Source organism: Rhineura floridana, chromosome 15 (genome assembly GCF_030035675.1).
Source record: "Rhineura floridana isolate rRhiFlo1 chromosome 15, rRhiFlo1.hap2, whole genome shotgun sequence".
Taxonomy (NCBI): domain Eukaryota; kingdom Metazoa; phylum Chordata; class Lepidosauria; order Squamata; family Rhineuridae; genus Rhineura; species Rhineura floridana.
Window position 1 is genome coordinate 13,264,139 of NC_084494.1, and position 15,771 is coordinate 13,279,909.

The following is a 15,771-nucleotide window of genomic DNA, read 5'->3' on the forward strand; positions in this document are numbered from 1 at the left end:
GACTTGATAATTGTATTAGAAAATCCCTTGGAAGGAATCAAAGTATTGATGGATAAGTTAAAAGAATTTGGACCATTAGCAGGATTTAAGATTAACAACCAAAAAACAAAGATGTTGGTGAAAAATTTATCTTTAAGGGATCAAAAAGAGTTAATGGAGAAGACAGATTTTAAAATAGAAGAAAAGGTGAAATATTTAGGTATTATTATGACTAATAAAAATTCAAAGTTGTTTCATAATAATTATGAAAAATTATGGACAGAGATTAAGAAAGATTTGTTAAAATGGGATAAATTAGAGTTGTCATTAATGGGTAGAATATCTGTAATAAAAATGAATGTATTGCCGAGAATGATGTTTTTATTTCAAACAATACCTGTAATATCCTCTGATTTACCTTTTAAACAATGGCAAAAAGATATTTCTAAATTTGTTTGGCAGGGGAAAAAACCAAGAATTAAATTTAAATTATTACAAGATACCAAAGAAAGAGGAGGACTGGGATTACCTAATTTGAGACTTTATTTTGCTGCTTGTTGCTTAGTCTGGATAAAGGAATGGATTGTATTGAGGAACAAAAGATTATTGGATTTGGAGGGTCACAACCTGAAGTGGGGATGACATGGATATCTATGGTATGATAAAGTAAACGTTAATGTGGATTTTAATAATCATTTTATAAGACGTCCTTTGTTGAAAATATGGAATAAATACAAAACAAGGTTTTTTTCGAAAATACCATTATGTGTTTCAAGTCAAGAAGCATTTTATAGAAGAGAAATGGCTGGAAAAGAGAAATGGTTAACTTACCAAGAACTATTAGAAAATGTGCATGGAGAATATATAATGAAAGAGAGAGAACAACTAATAAAGGAAGGATATAGTTCTCAATGGTTTGCCTATTTACAATTGTTAGAAAGATACAAATTGGATAAGAAAATGTATGGGTTTGAAATAAACAAATCTGATTTTGAAATAGGTTTGTGTACAAATGATGAATGTATAATTGCAAAAACGTATAAATTTTTATTGAAAATGGACATGGAAGAAGAACAAGTAAAAGAATGTATGGTTAAGTGGGCCAAAAATTTTGGTTATAATATACAAATGGATCAATGGGAAAATATGTGGAAAAAAGGTTTGAAATTTACATTATGCTATAATCTTAAAGAAAATTTTTATAAGATGATGTATCGTTGGTACATGACTCCAGAAAAGTTGTCAAAAATGTATAGTAATGTTTCTAATGTATGTTGGAAATGTAAACAACAAGAAGGATCTTTTTATCATATGTGGTGGTTATGTAAACAGGCAAAATTATTTTGGGCACAGATAGGTAGGATGATGCAAAAAATCTTAAAGATAAATATTCAGTCAAAGCCAGATTTTTTTTTATTGGGTTTTATGGATAAACAAAAGGAAAAGAAATATGGAAGAATAATATTATATATGATTACGGCAGCAAGATTATTATATGCACAAAAGTGGAAAATGGAATCAATACCAACAATGGAAGAATGGCTATTGAAATTAATGGATTTAGTTGAGATGGACAAATTGACATGCCTTCTCAGAGAAAAAACGACAGATACATTTCTTAAGGAATGGAAGCCTCTTTTGGACTTTTTGTTGAAAGAAAAAAATGAAATGATGATAATGGGATTTGACGATTAATTAAGATAGACTATGGAAAAAAGTGAATTTCGTATGTTTTAGGAGACAGGTTTGATATATATTATATACTTATAGCTGATCTGTAACAAATCGGAAGTCAAGTTTATTTTATTATTATTATTATTTTTGTTGTATTGTTTTTGTTGTTTGATTTTGTTTGTGTTTGTTTTATGAAAATATGAATAATAAAAATTATTACAAAAAAAATATGCTGGTTGAATTTAAAAGGTTGCTTTAATTGCAATACATTACAATTAAGCTGGCTTAAGGTCCCACTGGTTAAAAGCTGGCACGTAAAATTTGTTTATTTATTGGATTTATATCCCACCCTTCTTCCCAAAGGAGCCCAGGGTGGCAAACACATCAACAAAACAGTTTAACAACAAAAAGAAAAACATTCTAAAAACAGTTAAAACATTATAAAAGGGCAATTACAGTTTAAAAACATTCTTTTATCCAGTGATCTCCAGGTTGCCAGGAACAGCTTCCTTCCACCATCAAATGCTTGGGTGAACAGGAATGTGTTCTCTAACATACAGATTAGATCTAATAAGTATTTCCTCCATCTACAGTTCTGCGTGCGTTTGTGTCTTTGTGTGGTTATCAGTCTTGTTTCTCATCCTTCCCCAAGCCTCTCAATAACCTTGCAAGGTAGGCCATGCTGAGACAGAGGGACTCATGATGGCTGCCCAGGGAACTTCATAGCTGAAAGTGCTGCAATACTGCACTAGCTCTTTCATTTCTGCAGGCCTAGATTTATTACAGTAACACCCCAGTTAACAAATCCTCCAGGAAAGCAGCACCTTTTAACAAGCTCTTTTTGGGGTGAGGAGGGCACACACTCTGACAAATTCAGAATGTGGCTCCTTGTCTAGTGGATTGCAGCTGCTGCAGGCAGCTCTCTCAGACATGGCTGGAATGGTGCTCCTCACCAGGTGGTGCAGGCGCCTCCGCAGTAAACAGTGCTTTGGGTGACCTGGAAGCACTTTTTACTGCAGACACATTTGCTCGAGTGTAGGGGAGGATGGCAGAGAGAGAGAGAGAGAGAGAGAGAGAGAGACCAAGCACAGGGTGGTGGTGGCCGTGGCTGCCCCTTGCCTGCCTGCTCAAGTGTACAGAGAGAAGAACTGTGCTCAAAGCTTTAGGTTGCTATAGCAGGATGCTTCATGACAAAAGGCAAGGCAGGCATCCCTAGATGCATTTTGGAAGAACCCTTCAAGTGGACTGCATGCAAAGTTTACCTGACCTGACTGTTTCATTTCAGACATCCGTATTGTTAGTTTTAAATAAAAAGTTCCTGAAATATGTTGAACTGCTCTTCTTTTTTTGTGGTGCAGGAACCTATGCCTATTCTTTCCATGTTATTCCTACCTCTTATAGGAAAGTTTCTGTGAAAGAAGTAATGTCCAGGAACGCACATACTTTGTTAACGGAGGTATTACTGTATTTTATTGTTCTTTATTCGTGCCATTTAGGCTGCAATCCTAACTGATCAGCACAGTCGGAAGGGTTTAGGACTAAGCAGAGGTGCTGCCCGTCTCTCCATTGGCAGCAGAGTGCAGAGGCCCCAGATGTAAGGGTTCCTACCACTGGTAGACTCCACAGGGCCCCCAAATGAAGGGGAGGGTGTATCTGGTGATGGATCTGCTGGATCCTGAGTTAGTCTTTGTGAGGGGACCAATTTGGATCTCTCTGCTGCGCCAGCCATCTCTGCTATCTTTTCGGCGCCTTTTGAAGACTCTCCTAGAATCATAGAATCATAGAGTTGGAAGGGGCCTTGTAGGCCATTGAGTCCAATCCCCTGCTCACAGCAGGAAATCCACAGCTAGAGCATCTCCCGCAGATAGCTGTCCAGCCTATGCTTGAAGACATCCAGCGAAGGGGATCCCACCACCTCCCTAGGCAGTTGGTTCCATTGCCGAACTGCCCTTACTGTCAAGAAGTTCCTTCTAATATCCAATCTGAATCTACGCTCCTGCAACTTAAAACCATTAGACCTAGTCCTACCCTCTGGGGCAGCAGAGAACAAATCTGTACCCTCCTCTATGTGACAGCCCTTCAGGTACTTAAAGAGTGCAATCATGTCACCCCTCAGCCTTCTCTTCACCAGACTGAACATGCCAAGTTCCTTCAACCTTTCCTCATAAGACTTGTTCTCCATACCGGCTATCATCCTCGTTGCCCTCTTTTGAACCCGCTCTAACTTGTCTATATCTTTCTTAAAATGAGGCGCCCAGAACTGAACGCAGCATTCCAGATGAGGCCTGACTAATGCAGAATATAGTGGGACTATTACTTCCCTCGACCTGGAAACTATAGCTCTATTTATGCAGCCCAAAACCGTGTTTGCCTTTTTTGCCGCAGCATCACACTGCTGGGTCATGTTCAACTTGCGATCCACTACAATTCCAAGGTCCTTCTCACACGCACTACTGCTAAGCCGGGTATTTCCCATCCTGTACCCGTGCATTTTGTTTTTGTGGCCTAAATGCAGAATCTTGCATTTGTCTTTATTGAATTTCATTTTATTAATTTCAGCCCAATTTTCTAGTGTATCCAGGTCCCTTTGAATTTTATTCCTGTCTTCCGTTGTGTTAGCTATCCCTCCCAGTTTCGTATCATCCGCAAACTTCATAAGGCTTCCCTCCACCCCATCATCTAAGTCATTGATAAAAATGTTGAAGAGTATCAGCCCCAGGACAGAACCCTGTGGCACTCCACTTGAAGCCTTCTTCCAGTCCGAAGCAGAGCCACCGATGACCACTCTTTGAGTACGGTTTTCCAACCAGTTGTGAATCCACCTGACAGTATTTCCATCTATTTATTTATTTATTTAATTAATTAATTACATTTCTAGACCGCCCTATAGCAGAAAGCTCTCAGGGCCGTGTACAACAAATAAAATCACAATTAAAATATGAGCAAGTGTGGAAAAAAATATATATATATAGTACAATTATAAAACATTAATAAAATTGCCATTGAGATTTATAAATTAAGATCATATTAAGTTTAGAATGTTAAATTTAAAATATTTAAAAATTTACAAAATTTAAAAAGCCTGGGCGAAAAGGTAAGTTTTTACCTGGCGCCGAAAAGCTAACAGAGAAGGCGCCAGGCGTATCTCACCTGGGAGGGCATTCCATAGTTCGGGGGCCACCACCGAGAAGGCCCTAGATCTAGTTGTTGATCTCCGGGCCTCTTTATGGGTTGGGACCTGGAGAAGGGCCTTCGACGTCGAGCGTAGTGAACGGGTAGGTACATAGCGAGAGAGGCGCTCCATCAGGTATTGCGGTCCGATGCCGTTTAGGGCTTTATAGGTAAGAACCAACACTTTGAATCTGGCCCGGAAACATATCGGTAGCCAGTGCAGCTGCGCCAAGACAGGTGTTATATGGTCAAATTTCTTTGTCCCAGTGAGAACTCTGGCCGCAGCATTTTGCACTAGCTGAAGTTTCCGAACCGTCTTCATAGGTAGCCCCACATAGAGCGCATTACAGTAGTCCAATCTAGAGGTTACCATAGCATGGATAACTGAGGCAAGATGCTCCTTGCTCAGATAGGGTTGTAGTTGGGCTACCAGCCGAAGCTGGTAGAATGCATTCCGTGCCACCGAGGCTACCTGAGCCTCAAGTGACAGGAGCGGATCTAATAAGACCCCCAAACTATGTACCTGTTCCTTTAGGGGGAGTGTAACCCCATCTAGGACAGGTCGAACGTCAACCATCTGGGCAGAGGGTCCTCCCACCAACAGCATCTCAGTCTTGTTAGGATTGAGTTTCAGTTTATTAGCTCTCATCCAGCCCATTATCGCGGCCAGGCAGCGGTCTAGTACATCAACAGCCTCACCTGACGAAGATGAAAAGGAGTAGTAGAGCTGCGTATCATCAGCATATTGCTGGAAACGCACTCCAAAACTCCTGATGACCTCACCCAGCGGCTTCATATAGATATTAAAAAGCATGGGGGACAGAACTGAACCCTGCGGGACCCCATATTGGAGTACCCAGGGACTCGAGTAATGTTCCCCCAGCATCACCTTCTGGAGACGATTCCCGAGATAGGAGCAGAGCCACCGCCAAGCAGTGCCTCCCACTCCTAAATCCGTAAGTCGCTCCAGAAGGATACCATGGTCGATGGTATCAAACGCCGCTGAGAGATCAAGGAGAACCAACAGAGTTACACTCCCTCTGTCTTTCTCCCGACAGAGGTCATCATACAGGGCGACCAAGGCCGTTTCTGTACCAAACCCCGGCCGAAAGCCTGATTGAAATGGGTCTAGATAATCAGTTTCATCCAAGACAGCCTGGAGTTGGCGAGCGACCACACGCTCTAGAACCTTGCCCAGGAATGGGACATTTGCTACTGGCCTATAGTTGTCCAAATTATCAGGGTCCAAGGAGGATTTTTTTAGGAGCGGTCTCACCACCGCCTGTTTCAGGCAGGGTGGGACCACTCCCTCTCGTAAAGAGGCATTAATCACCTCCTTGGCCCAGCCGGCTGTTCCATTCCTGCTAGCTTTTATTAGCCATGAGGGGCAAGGATCCAGAGCAGAAGTGGTCGCCCACACCTGTCCAAGCACCTTGTCCACATCCTCGAGCTGTACCAACTGAAACTCATCCAATAAAACAGGACAAGACTGTGCTCTGGACACCTCATTAGGATCAACTGCTACAATAATGGAGTCAAGGTCCCGGCGGATGTTCATGATCTTATCACGAAAGTGTCGCGCAAACTCATTACAGCGGGCAATTGATGGTGTTATTGCGTCCTGGGGACCAGAGTGTAAAAGTCCCCGGACAACTTTATAAAGTTCCACTGGGCGGTTAAGGGATGACTGAATAGAGACAGCAAAGTATTGCTTCTTTGCTGCTCTCACTGCCTTCACATAGAGTTTGGTAGAGACCCTCACAAGTGCATGATTACAGCCGTCGGGAGTTCGCCTCCATTTGCACTCAAGCCGTCTCCTTTTTTGCTTCATCACTCTTAGCTCCGGAGTAAACCAGGGAGCCAATTGAGCTCTGCAACGGAGAGGGCGCACCGGGGCGATCGTGTCAACTGCCCGGGCCATTTCCGTATTCCACAGCATGGCCAGGGTTTCGACAGGACTGTCAATTCTATCAGCCGGAAAATTCCCTAGAGCCATCAGAAAACCCTCAGGATTTAGTCCGCATTTGACCAGTTTGCTAATCAAAAGGTCGTGGGGGACTTTGTCAAACGCCTTGCTGAAATCTAGATAGATCACATCTACAGCATTTCCACCATCTACTAAGCTAGTGACCCGATCAAAAAAAGAGATGAGATTAGTTTGACAGGATTTTTTTTATTATCTGTTCTAATATCTTTCCCAGTATTGAAGTCAGACTGACCGGCCTGTAATTCCCCGGATCTTCCTTTTTACCCTTTTTAAAGAGCGGGATGACGTTTCCTCTTTCAACAAGCCTTTTAAGTTGAGACCTATCCCAGTCTGCGTCTGTGTTAGAATTGCTTTTAATATGTTTTCTTTAATAATATGTTTTAAAACCTTTTTTAAAAGATGTTTTTAAATCTTTTTTTAAAAATGTTTTTAACGTTCTTTTGTTTTAATGTATTTTAAGGTCTTTTTATGATGTTTTAAAGTGTTTTTAGCGTTTCTGTTTGCTGCCCTGGGCTCATGCTGGGAGGAAGGGCAGGATATAATAATAATAATAATAATAATAATAAAAAGAGAGAGAGAGGAGAGAACATCTGCCCTCTCCACCTTTGGCCTGGCCGGCAAAAGCAGGCGGGAGTGTGGATGTGAATCCGCCCCTCCCTCACCCATCTTAGGATTTTACAAGCGCCACAGTAATGTTCATTCTGCACTTGCGAAAAAATTTGTGCAACAGCAGTTGTTCCTTTGTTGCGTTGTTTTTTAACAGCTGTTAAAAGATTTTTTGTGTAGGCATGCCTACTGAGACATGCAGTGTTATTATGTACATTTTTAAGTGGTTGATTGTATCTATATGTGGATAATATTATGTCTACTTATTTTTAAAGTCTGTTGATTTTGTCGGCATTTTCTTGTGAATATATTATGTAAAACACTCAGAGGTTTTTGTTGTTGTTGAAGTGTTATATGCAGCTTGTTCAATAGACAACAACAAATAAACAAAGCCGTCACGAGTATTGGGGCGTTCTTTTAAAAAAATAGTAAACTCTGATTCTGCCACACTGTACCCATAGCCTCAAAGGATCTGGCCGTTTAAGTGCCAGACGGCTCCACAGTTTCTCCTAACCTGCCAGGTTTTGCCTGGATCAAGCTCAGACTTGCCAGGCTGTGCCTAAAATTTTGCCTGCCGTGGCTTTGCCCTGTGTTTCACTTGGAGGGGGGATCATTGTTTTTAAGACAAAAGCTAGCAAGGCTCCACATTGCAAAGGGCTTCTCCGCCCATCAGGAGCTGCTGGGGCTAGGACCAAGAGCCCCCAGGACCGAGAGTCCCCATTCTGTACATGGCTGCCCATGTGGTGATCTGCCAGAATGGCACGTCTGAAGCATTCTCTAGAGCAGCCTTTGCTAACCTGGTGCACTCCAGATATTTGGGACATATAACTCCCATCATCTGCAGCCAGTACGGCTGCAGCTGATGGGAATTGTAGTCCCAAATATCTGGAGGGCACTAGGCTAGCCAAGGCTGCTCTAGGCCAAATGTGGGGAACCTTACTTCCCGCCAGATGTTGCTTGCTAGTGCCGATGGGAGTTGTAGTCCAGCAACATCTGGAGCGCTAAAGGTATACTTGCTCTAGAAAGTAAAGGGCTTCCAAGTACTATCATGTCTCTGCCCACAAAGGCAGGCCATTGCCACTCCTCAACAGGAAAAACTTGGTCTTGGTTTTACTGGCTCTTTGCTTGTTCTCTGGTTCTAAATCTCTCCGTTTTGACCCTTGGCTTGATTTCCTGCCTTGACACCCCCCACTCGCGTCTGGTCTCTGGTTTCTGGCTCCAACATGACAACTTCCTCAGCTCTGCCACATTACCCCTCAAGTCGCAGCAAACCCCAGGAATATGGAGCAAGGGTATGGATACATGCCACATAACGGCCTCAGTTAGGGATGGGGGAGAAATTTGGTTCAGTGCTAATGCAAACCCACCTAGTTTGCCTTTTTGAAACTGTTAGAGGGGTTTTGGTATATAAATTGCACTCAAGTGCAGAAATAACTGGTCTGTTAAGACTGGTAGTTGAAAGAATAAAGAATCCTTAAGTTAGTACAAAGCCTTATTAGTACAAAGAGGTAAAGTCATATATGCTGAAGCAGCCATGGAGCCTTCACTCAGAGAGGCATTACTACAAAGACAGGAATAGAACGGAGGAAGGGGAGGAGCAAAGCCTGCCAAAAAAACCCCACACCAAACACTTTAGAGGAGGAATCAGCAGAGGGAAGAATATTGCTCTTCTATCGCACCCCCCCCCAATTGGTTCAGGTCACTTGTAGCATGAGTTGGTGCTTTACACCCAACAGAAACAATACGCAAGCAAGCTATCTTTTGCAATTTACATTTCTCTCCATTTTGTTCCAATGCAGTTCTCCTGTCAAAAAAGTGTACAAAATGTGTGTTTAAAATGCAGATATTAGGCTGTATGCATATACTACTGCCAATAACATACATGCATTATATTAGAATCTACATATATTCACTAATGGGCAAAAACTCTTGCGATTTAAGAACATACCTATAGCCTACAGATATTTTGCTGAGAGTTGCTAGATGCCCTGTTCCCCTCACAGAAGTACAATCCTCAGAAGAGGGGCTGACTGTTAAACCACTCTGGCCACTGGAGCTCTGTCAGGGGAATGGGAGTCTCCTAACAACTGATAGCACCCTTCACAACCTATACTTCCCAGGATTCTTTGGGGGAAGCCATGACTGTCTAAAGTGAAATAAAGGTCTGGTGTGGATGTGGCCAGTGACAGCTTTGGTTTAAATTGTGAGATCACTAACAGAAAAAAGTCCAACAGGGGTCTGGATTTTTCCCCACTCGTTTTACACACTGAACTCTCGATTCTCTCTGTTTTGTGTATCGCCATGCAAACTTAGAGGGTTGTTAAGCAAGCGTTTCTGAGTTCAGGGCTATACGTTTTGTCAGGTTTTGTTTTGAAATGGACATATGGGAAGCTGCAGAATGGCATGGGGGGTATTTTCAATTTAACACTGCAGAATGCAAAAAATCCATGCTGGCTAGAGTACACAACCACCCTTGTGGCTGTATAATTAGGCAAAATTGCATACAAAATGTGTATATTAGGAGAAATACAATGTGAAAACGCTGACACTTTTTAAATACTTTTTTGGGTGTGGGCTTGCAAACTGATGTGGAATTGTACAAGACTGAATGAAAGAAATGAGAGTCGGAGAGAAACCGAAAGGCACGGGTGAATCAACCCAGAGTACCATCAATCCATTTAGTCAATCAACATGCATTTTGTGAATACATCTGACTCGTACATACTGCAGTTGGGGCGGGGATGATTTGCCTCGGAAGGGTTGGTGGATGTGCAATTTGCAACACACCCTCGTGGCAACTGCAAAGTGTGTTCCTCCTTCTCATAAAGCGGAGCCCCTTTTGCAACCAGAATTCCCCTTCTTCTTCTTCTTGTTATTTTTGTTCCACTGACGCTGGAATGACATCACGTTTTATGATATTGTAGAGGTTCAGATTACAGTCACTGGGTTGAAGTACCAGTGACAGTCACATTTCAGAGAAAAAGCTCTACAGAAAACCCTTTGTGTCCATTTCCATGATGTTCAGTGAATGATTAACTTTCAGATTCTCCGGTTATTCAAATCTGAAATGCCTTGAAAAGTCACTATCAGTCTTTTGACATGTGTACTAGTCGGCATCTAGTACATTCAAGGGCGGTTTGACGGTGGTGTATTCAGCGTAGGGCTTTAAGGCAGAAGCCCGGGGTCCCACTCAGCAGAAGGGCCCCAAAACACTGCAAGACTCGCTTCCCACGTGTTGAAATAATTAGGAAGGTTCCTTATACTGACTCAGACTATTGGTCCATCTAGCTTGGTTGAGCCTCCAAGAGGTCTTCTGTATCTTTAAAAGCTGTGCGGGGGGAATGGAAAATTCCACCTTGTGATTTTTCCCATTACAGTGTGCAAGGAAACCTGCACTTGGCTGAATTTTCTCTTCTCTTAAAGATACTGAAATGTTCTCAGGCCCTGAGCCTGGCAACCCTAGTGCTCATTAATATTTTGAGAACTCCACTTTAACCTTGGCTGCAACATGGACTCTGCTTTTAATGAGGAAAAAAAAATCTTATACACTATTTTGACTTTTACTACATCTATCTAGGTCTGTCCTAGCTTGTTAAGGGTACTGAGAACTGTAGCTCTGGGAGGGGTAAACTACAGTTCCCAGGATTCTTTGGGGGAAGGCATGTGCTTCATATGTGCATGAAATACACATTAAATGTTTGGTGTGGATGTGACCTGCTGCAAGGATGGGAAAACCTTGCAGCCCACATCACAGAGACTGAAATCCATCTAGCACATCCTTCCCTAACCTGGTACCTTTTAGATGTTTGGGACTAGAACTCCCATCAGCCCCAGCCAGCACAGCCATGATGGGATTTCTTGTCCAAAATGTTTGGTTGGGGAAGGCTGATCCCACATGAACAGCACATGAACAACTTTTCACTAAGGGACCCATTTCTTTAATGTATGAATGAACATAAAAAAAGCCTGCTGGATAAGGCCAGTGGCCCATCTAGGTCAGCATTTTGTTCTCCTAGCGGCCAACCCAGATTAAAGGCTTCTTCTGGTCTGCTCCTGGTTTTGTACTAATACAATCGACCCTGTAGCAACAGAAACTGTTGTATATAAAGTCCCATTAGTATGAAGCATGCAATCTTATATCACCCACCACACCCAGCAAATTTTGGAAGGGCACAAATTAAGTAAGGCCTCTCTGAGTCAGCCCGCGAGTAAGGGAGGGATCTCCTCCTCCTCTTCCATCTTCTCTGGCTGCTCATCACCGCTTTGTCATCCTCTCCAGAGACAGTTTCTTAGAGCAAAGGTGAACACTCAAAGGCATGTGTCATGAATATGCTCCAGATGGCCCTATTTACCAGGGACAGTCCCTCATTTCTGGCACCTTTTCCTGAAAGGTCACATCCTCGCCATATACTTAAACCACATGGGTTCTCCCTTCTAATCTTGGGAACTGTAGTTTACCCTTCATGGAGCTATAATTTCAAGACACTTTGGAAGGGCTGTGTAGCTCAGCGGTTGGGCGTCTGCCTTCCATGCAGAAGTTCAATCTCCAGCATCTCCAGATAGTTGGGAAAGCCCCCTGCCTAAATCCCTGGGGAGCTGCTGCCGGCCAGAGTAGATGACACTCAGCTAGATGGACCAATGGTCTGATTCAGTATAAGGCAGTTTTCTTATGTTCCTTAACTATAGTTCCCAGGATTCTTTGGGGGAAGCCATGTGCTTTAAATGTATGGTGTGGATGTAACCTGTCAGGCTGTGTACAACCCATACATTTAAAGCACATTTAAAGCATAGGCCCTTCCCTCCCCCAGAATACTGGGAACTGTAGTTTATCCCTCGAAGAGAAAAAATTCCCAGCACTCTTAACAAACTACAGTTCCCAGGATTCTTGGGGTGGGGAGAGTCATGTCCTTTAAATGTGTTTTTACATTTATAGTGTGTGTACGCAGCCTATGTCTGAAGTGAAGTTAGAAGCCTCAGAAGCAGGATGGATGGTTAAAAGAGGCAGAGCAGGACCATGGTTACATCACAGAGTCATGCTCAAGATGTGCTCGGCTGGGACTGAGGGTCAGACTCAGCAGCCAATATAGCCCCAGTGAACTTGAAGCAGTCTTCCCAATGACTTGGAAAGGCCGGCATGTGACTTCCTGGCTAGAGGCAGACCTGTCAAGCTGGGCCACTAAGCAGGCCAGGCACTGTTAATGAGGCATCAGTCAGGGCCCACAGACCAGCAGAGGCCTCCGCCATGCCTCATGGACGACTAGAGACACTGGAATACAGCCCCACCTAGCCACCATCTTGTTTCAACCTTGGGTATGTCTTCAGACGTTTGCACAAGAGGCCGCCAAGAAAAGGTGTGACGTTCTGCAGGGGTGGCATTTTTGAAAGCAAGGGACGTCTTCTGCTGCACTCACATTGCTCTGTTCAGGTACCTTCCCGGTCTCCCACCCGCTCTGTTTGCGCTGGAGGTGGAAGACGTGCCAAAAGGAGCTGCTCCCTTTTTGCCATGCAAAGCCAATGGTGCTCTGTTCATCACTATGGAGAGGGAATCAATCATTCGACGAACGGTGTCGCTCTTGAGACAAACGAAGAGGGAAATGTTGTGCCGTTTCTCCAGATGCCTGCCTTTGTGAGGGGAATAGATGTCTCCTCACAACTCTCCGCACCCTTAATAAACTGCAGTTCCCAGGATTCTTTGGGGGAAGCCATGACTGTTAAAGTGTTATTAGTGTGCTTTAAATGTAAGGTGCACTTGTGGCCAATTTTAGCAGCTTTTGCAATGGAAAGGTCAGCTAGACCCAGCCAGCATCTCTTCCACAAAGGCAGGCATCTGCTAGAATTCCCAAAGTGGCTTAACAATCAATCTCTCTTCCCAGGAAACTCTGGAAATGCTAACTGAGGAGAATCGGGGCCTCCAAACAACTCTCAGCACTTTCAACAAACTATATGTTGCCCTGGGCTCCTGCTGGGAGGAAGGGCGGGATATAATAATAATAATAATAATAATAATAATATAGTTCCCAAGATTCTTTGGGGGAAGCCACGACTGTTAAAGTGGTATAAGAATGTCTTAAATGTATGGTGTGGGTGTGGCCTTTGTAGATTTCAAAATAAGGAAATTGAGATGATGAACTCCTCTGTTGACCTAAAAGCGTACACCTTTAACCTAGAAGATCCTTTATTGTTTGGGGCTTGGAGTCATATCCGTTACTCCTCCCACTATTGCCTCTGCCCTGTCCACCACTGGCATGTGGCCCTTGGAAAGTTGCACATGAGGGAATGCGGCCCTAGGGCTGAAAAAGGTTGCTCAGCCCAACGTAGAGAATTGATCTCTAGCACAGGTGTGAGGAGCCTTTGGCCCTCATGCAGTTGAACTACAACTCCCACCATCCCTGGCCATTGGCCAAGTTTGCTGGGGCTGATGGGAGTTGTAGTTCAGCTTGAAGCCAGCACCTTCTCCATGCAAGGCAGATGCTCCACCACTGAGCTATGGCCCTTCCTTGTGCAATGGACATGGGGAAATCTGGAAGAGAAAAAACTTCCAGCAATATACAAGTTCGCTGGGTGGGCACTCCCCTACTCTTTCCTAAGGGCCTAAGCTTTGAAGAGACCTCTCCTTCCATGGCAACTTCAGGTCTTTGAAGGCAAAATGCCAGCTTTGTTTATAGCTACAGAAAGAGAAACAGATAAGTCTTCCCCCAGCTCAGTCCTCCCTGTTTATGGCAAAGCACTAATATTCAGGCTTAATGAGTGTTTGCAAAACACAACTTGCATTGGGCTTGTTCACACTTGTGGTTTGTTGACGCTTAATCCCTGCTAATTTGCCCACTTTAATGAGGTGTGAATTAACCCTTCCTACTCCCTCTCCTGAATTCCTGAGATCTTGACATCAGAGCTCTGCTTCCAAACCTTCTCTGGATCATCAGAGATGACAGGTAGAAGGATGAGGTGTGTCAAGGTTTAACAACCGGGAACTGTCTGGCCTACATGCTAGAGACTGATTGCAGGCCACAAAGTGAAAACAGGAAAGGGAAAAAGTCATCTCTTTCAGGAACCAGAGAGATCTAGCCCCAATAGCGACACGGGAGAAGTTAGATTCTGTTTGCATTTAAAGCCGAATTTATCAAATCTGCACCTTCTGAAACGATATGAGAACCAAAACATGGCCATCCTCCAAAATTTGCACTTACTTTGTGATGCAGTTCTCCAATCAAGCAATGTTTACAAACATGAATATATTGGTGGAAACAACATATAAAGGAGAAATGACCTAAATGGCCTGCAAAAATGTGTACATTAGTCAAAACTGCAGACAAAAGATGTGTTTATTCTGAGAAATTCACACTAAAATGCTGAAAAAACTTCATGAGGATTTAAAAAAATATTCAAAAATTGCTGCAGAAATGTGGAGAACTGAATTTATAATTGGAAAAAGGAGAAATGGGGAAAACTTAAATTGGCAGGTCCTTCCATTCCTAAACTCCAGACAGCGTTGACAAATGGACCTCTGTGGAAACCGGCGTGGCCCCCCCCCCACCGCTTTTTCAGGCCAGGTGCTGCTTGAGCAAAGGGCAGGGCCATGCAGAGCGGGGCTTTCAGTGGGGCTGCCTCTGTTCTGTAGAACAGCATCCCTGTCAAGATACAAGTACCCACTATCTGCCTTTTCTGGAAACAACTGAAGACATTTTCGATAAGATTTCCCAACAGGATGAAAAGGTCCCTGCCAGGGGTGTCTGGTGTTCTTTTCTGTGTTGTTTTTCATTCCAGTTGATTTATTGTATCTTGTACATCACCTTTGGACAGGTGCGTGGAAGGCAATGAATAAATAATAATATTGGGTTGTCGTCAACTGTTACCCAGAGTAGACCCACTGAAATTAACACATCTATTAGTTATGTCCATTAATTTCAATGGGTCTACTCTGTGTAAAAGTTAGTTGGCTACCACCCAATATTTCCTTTCCACTGATCCATGTTCTTTTTGTTTTCCAGCGGAAGATGCAGCCCTCCGGGACTCTCTTCTCTCCACCTTGGAAGTCTCTCGAGGCCACACCCCCTCTCTAGCCATGCCCCCTTTCTCCAGCCCAGGCAACTCACTGGCCCTGTTCCATGCCCTCCTCCACTGCGTTTGTCTGGCTGGGACACAACCTGGAACTCCGATCATGCTTCCGACTTGTGGGGATGGAGGATAGAGGGGTGTGTGTGTGGAAACTTCCCTGGTCTCTTTGGTCTACAGTCCAACACTGTAGCCACCACTGGCTCCGTAGGCTTCTTCTGCTAGAAGGACAGAGGATTTCAAGAGTGGAACAAGGTAGCCGGACTTATGCTCTTTCCATGCCATGGCTGAGGAACTTAGGG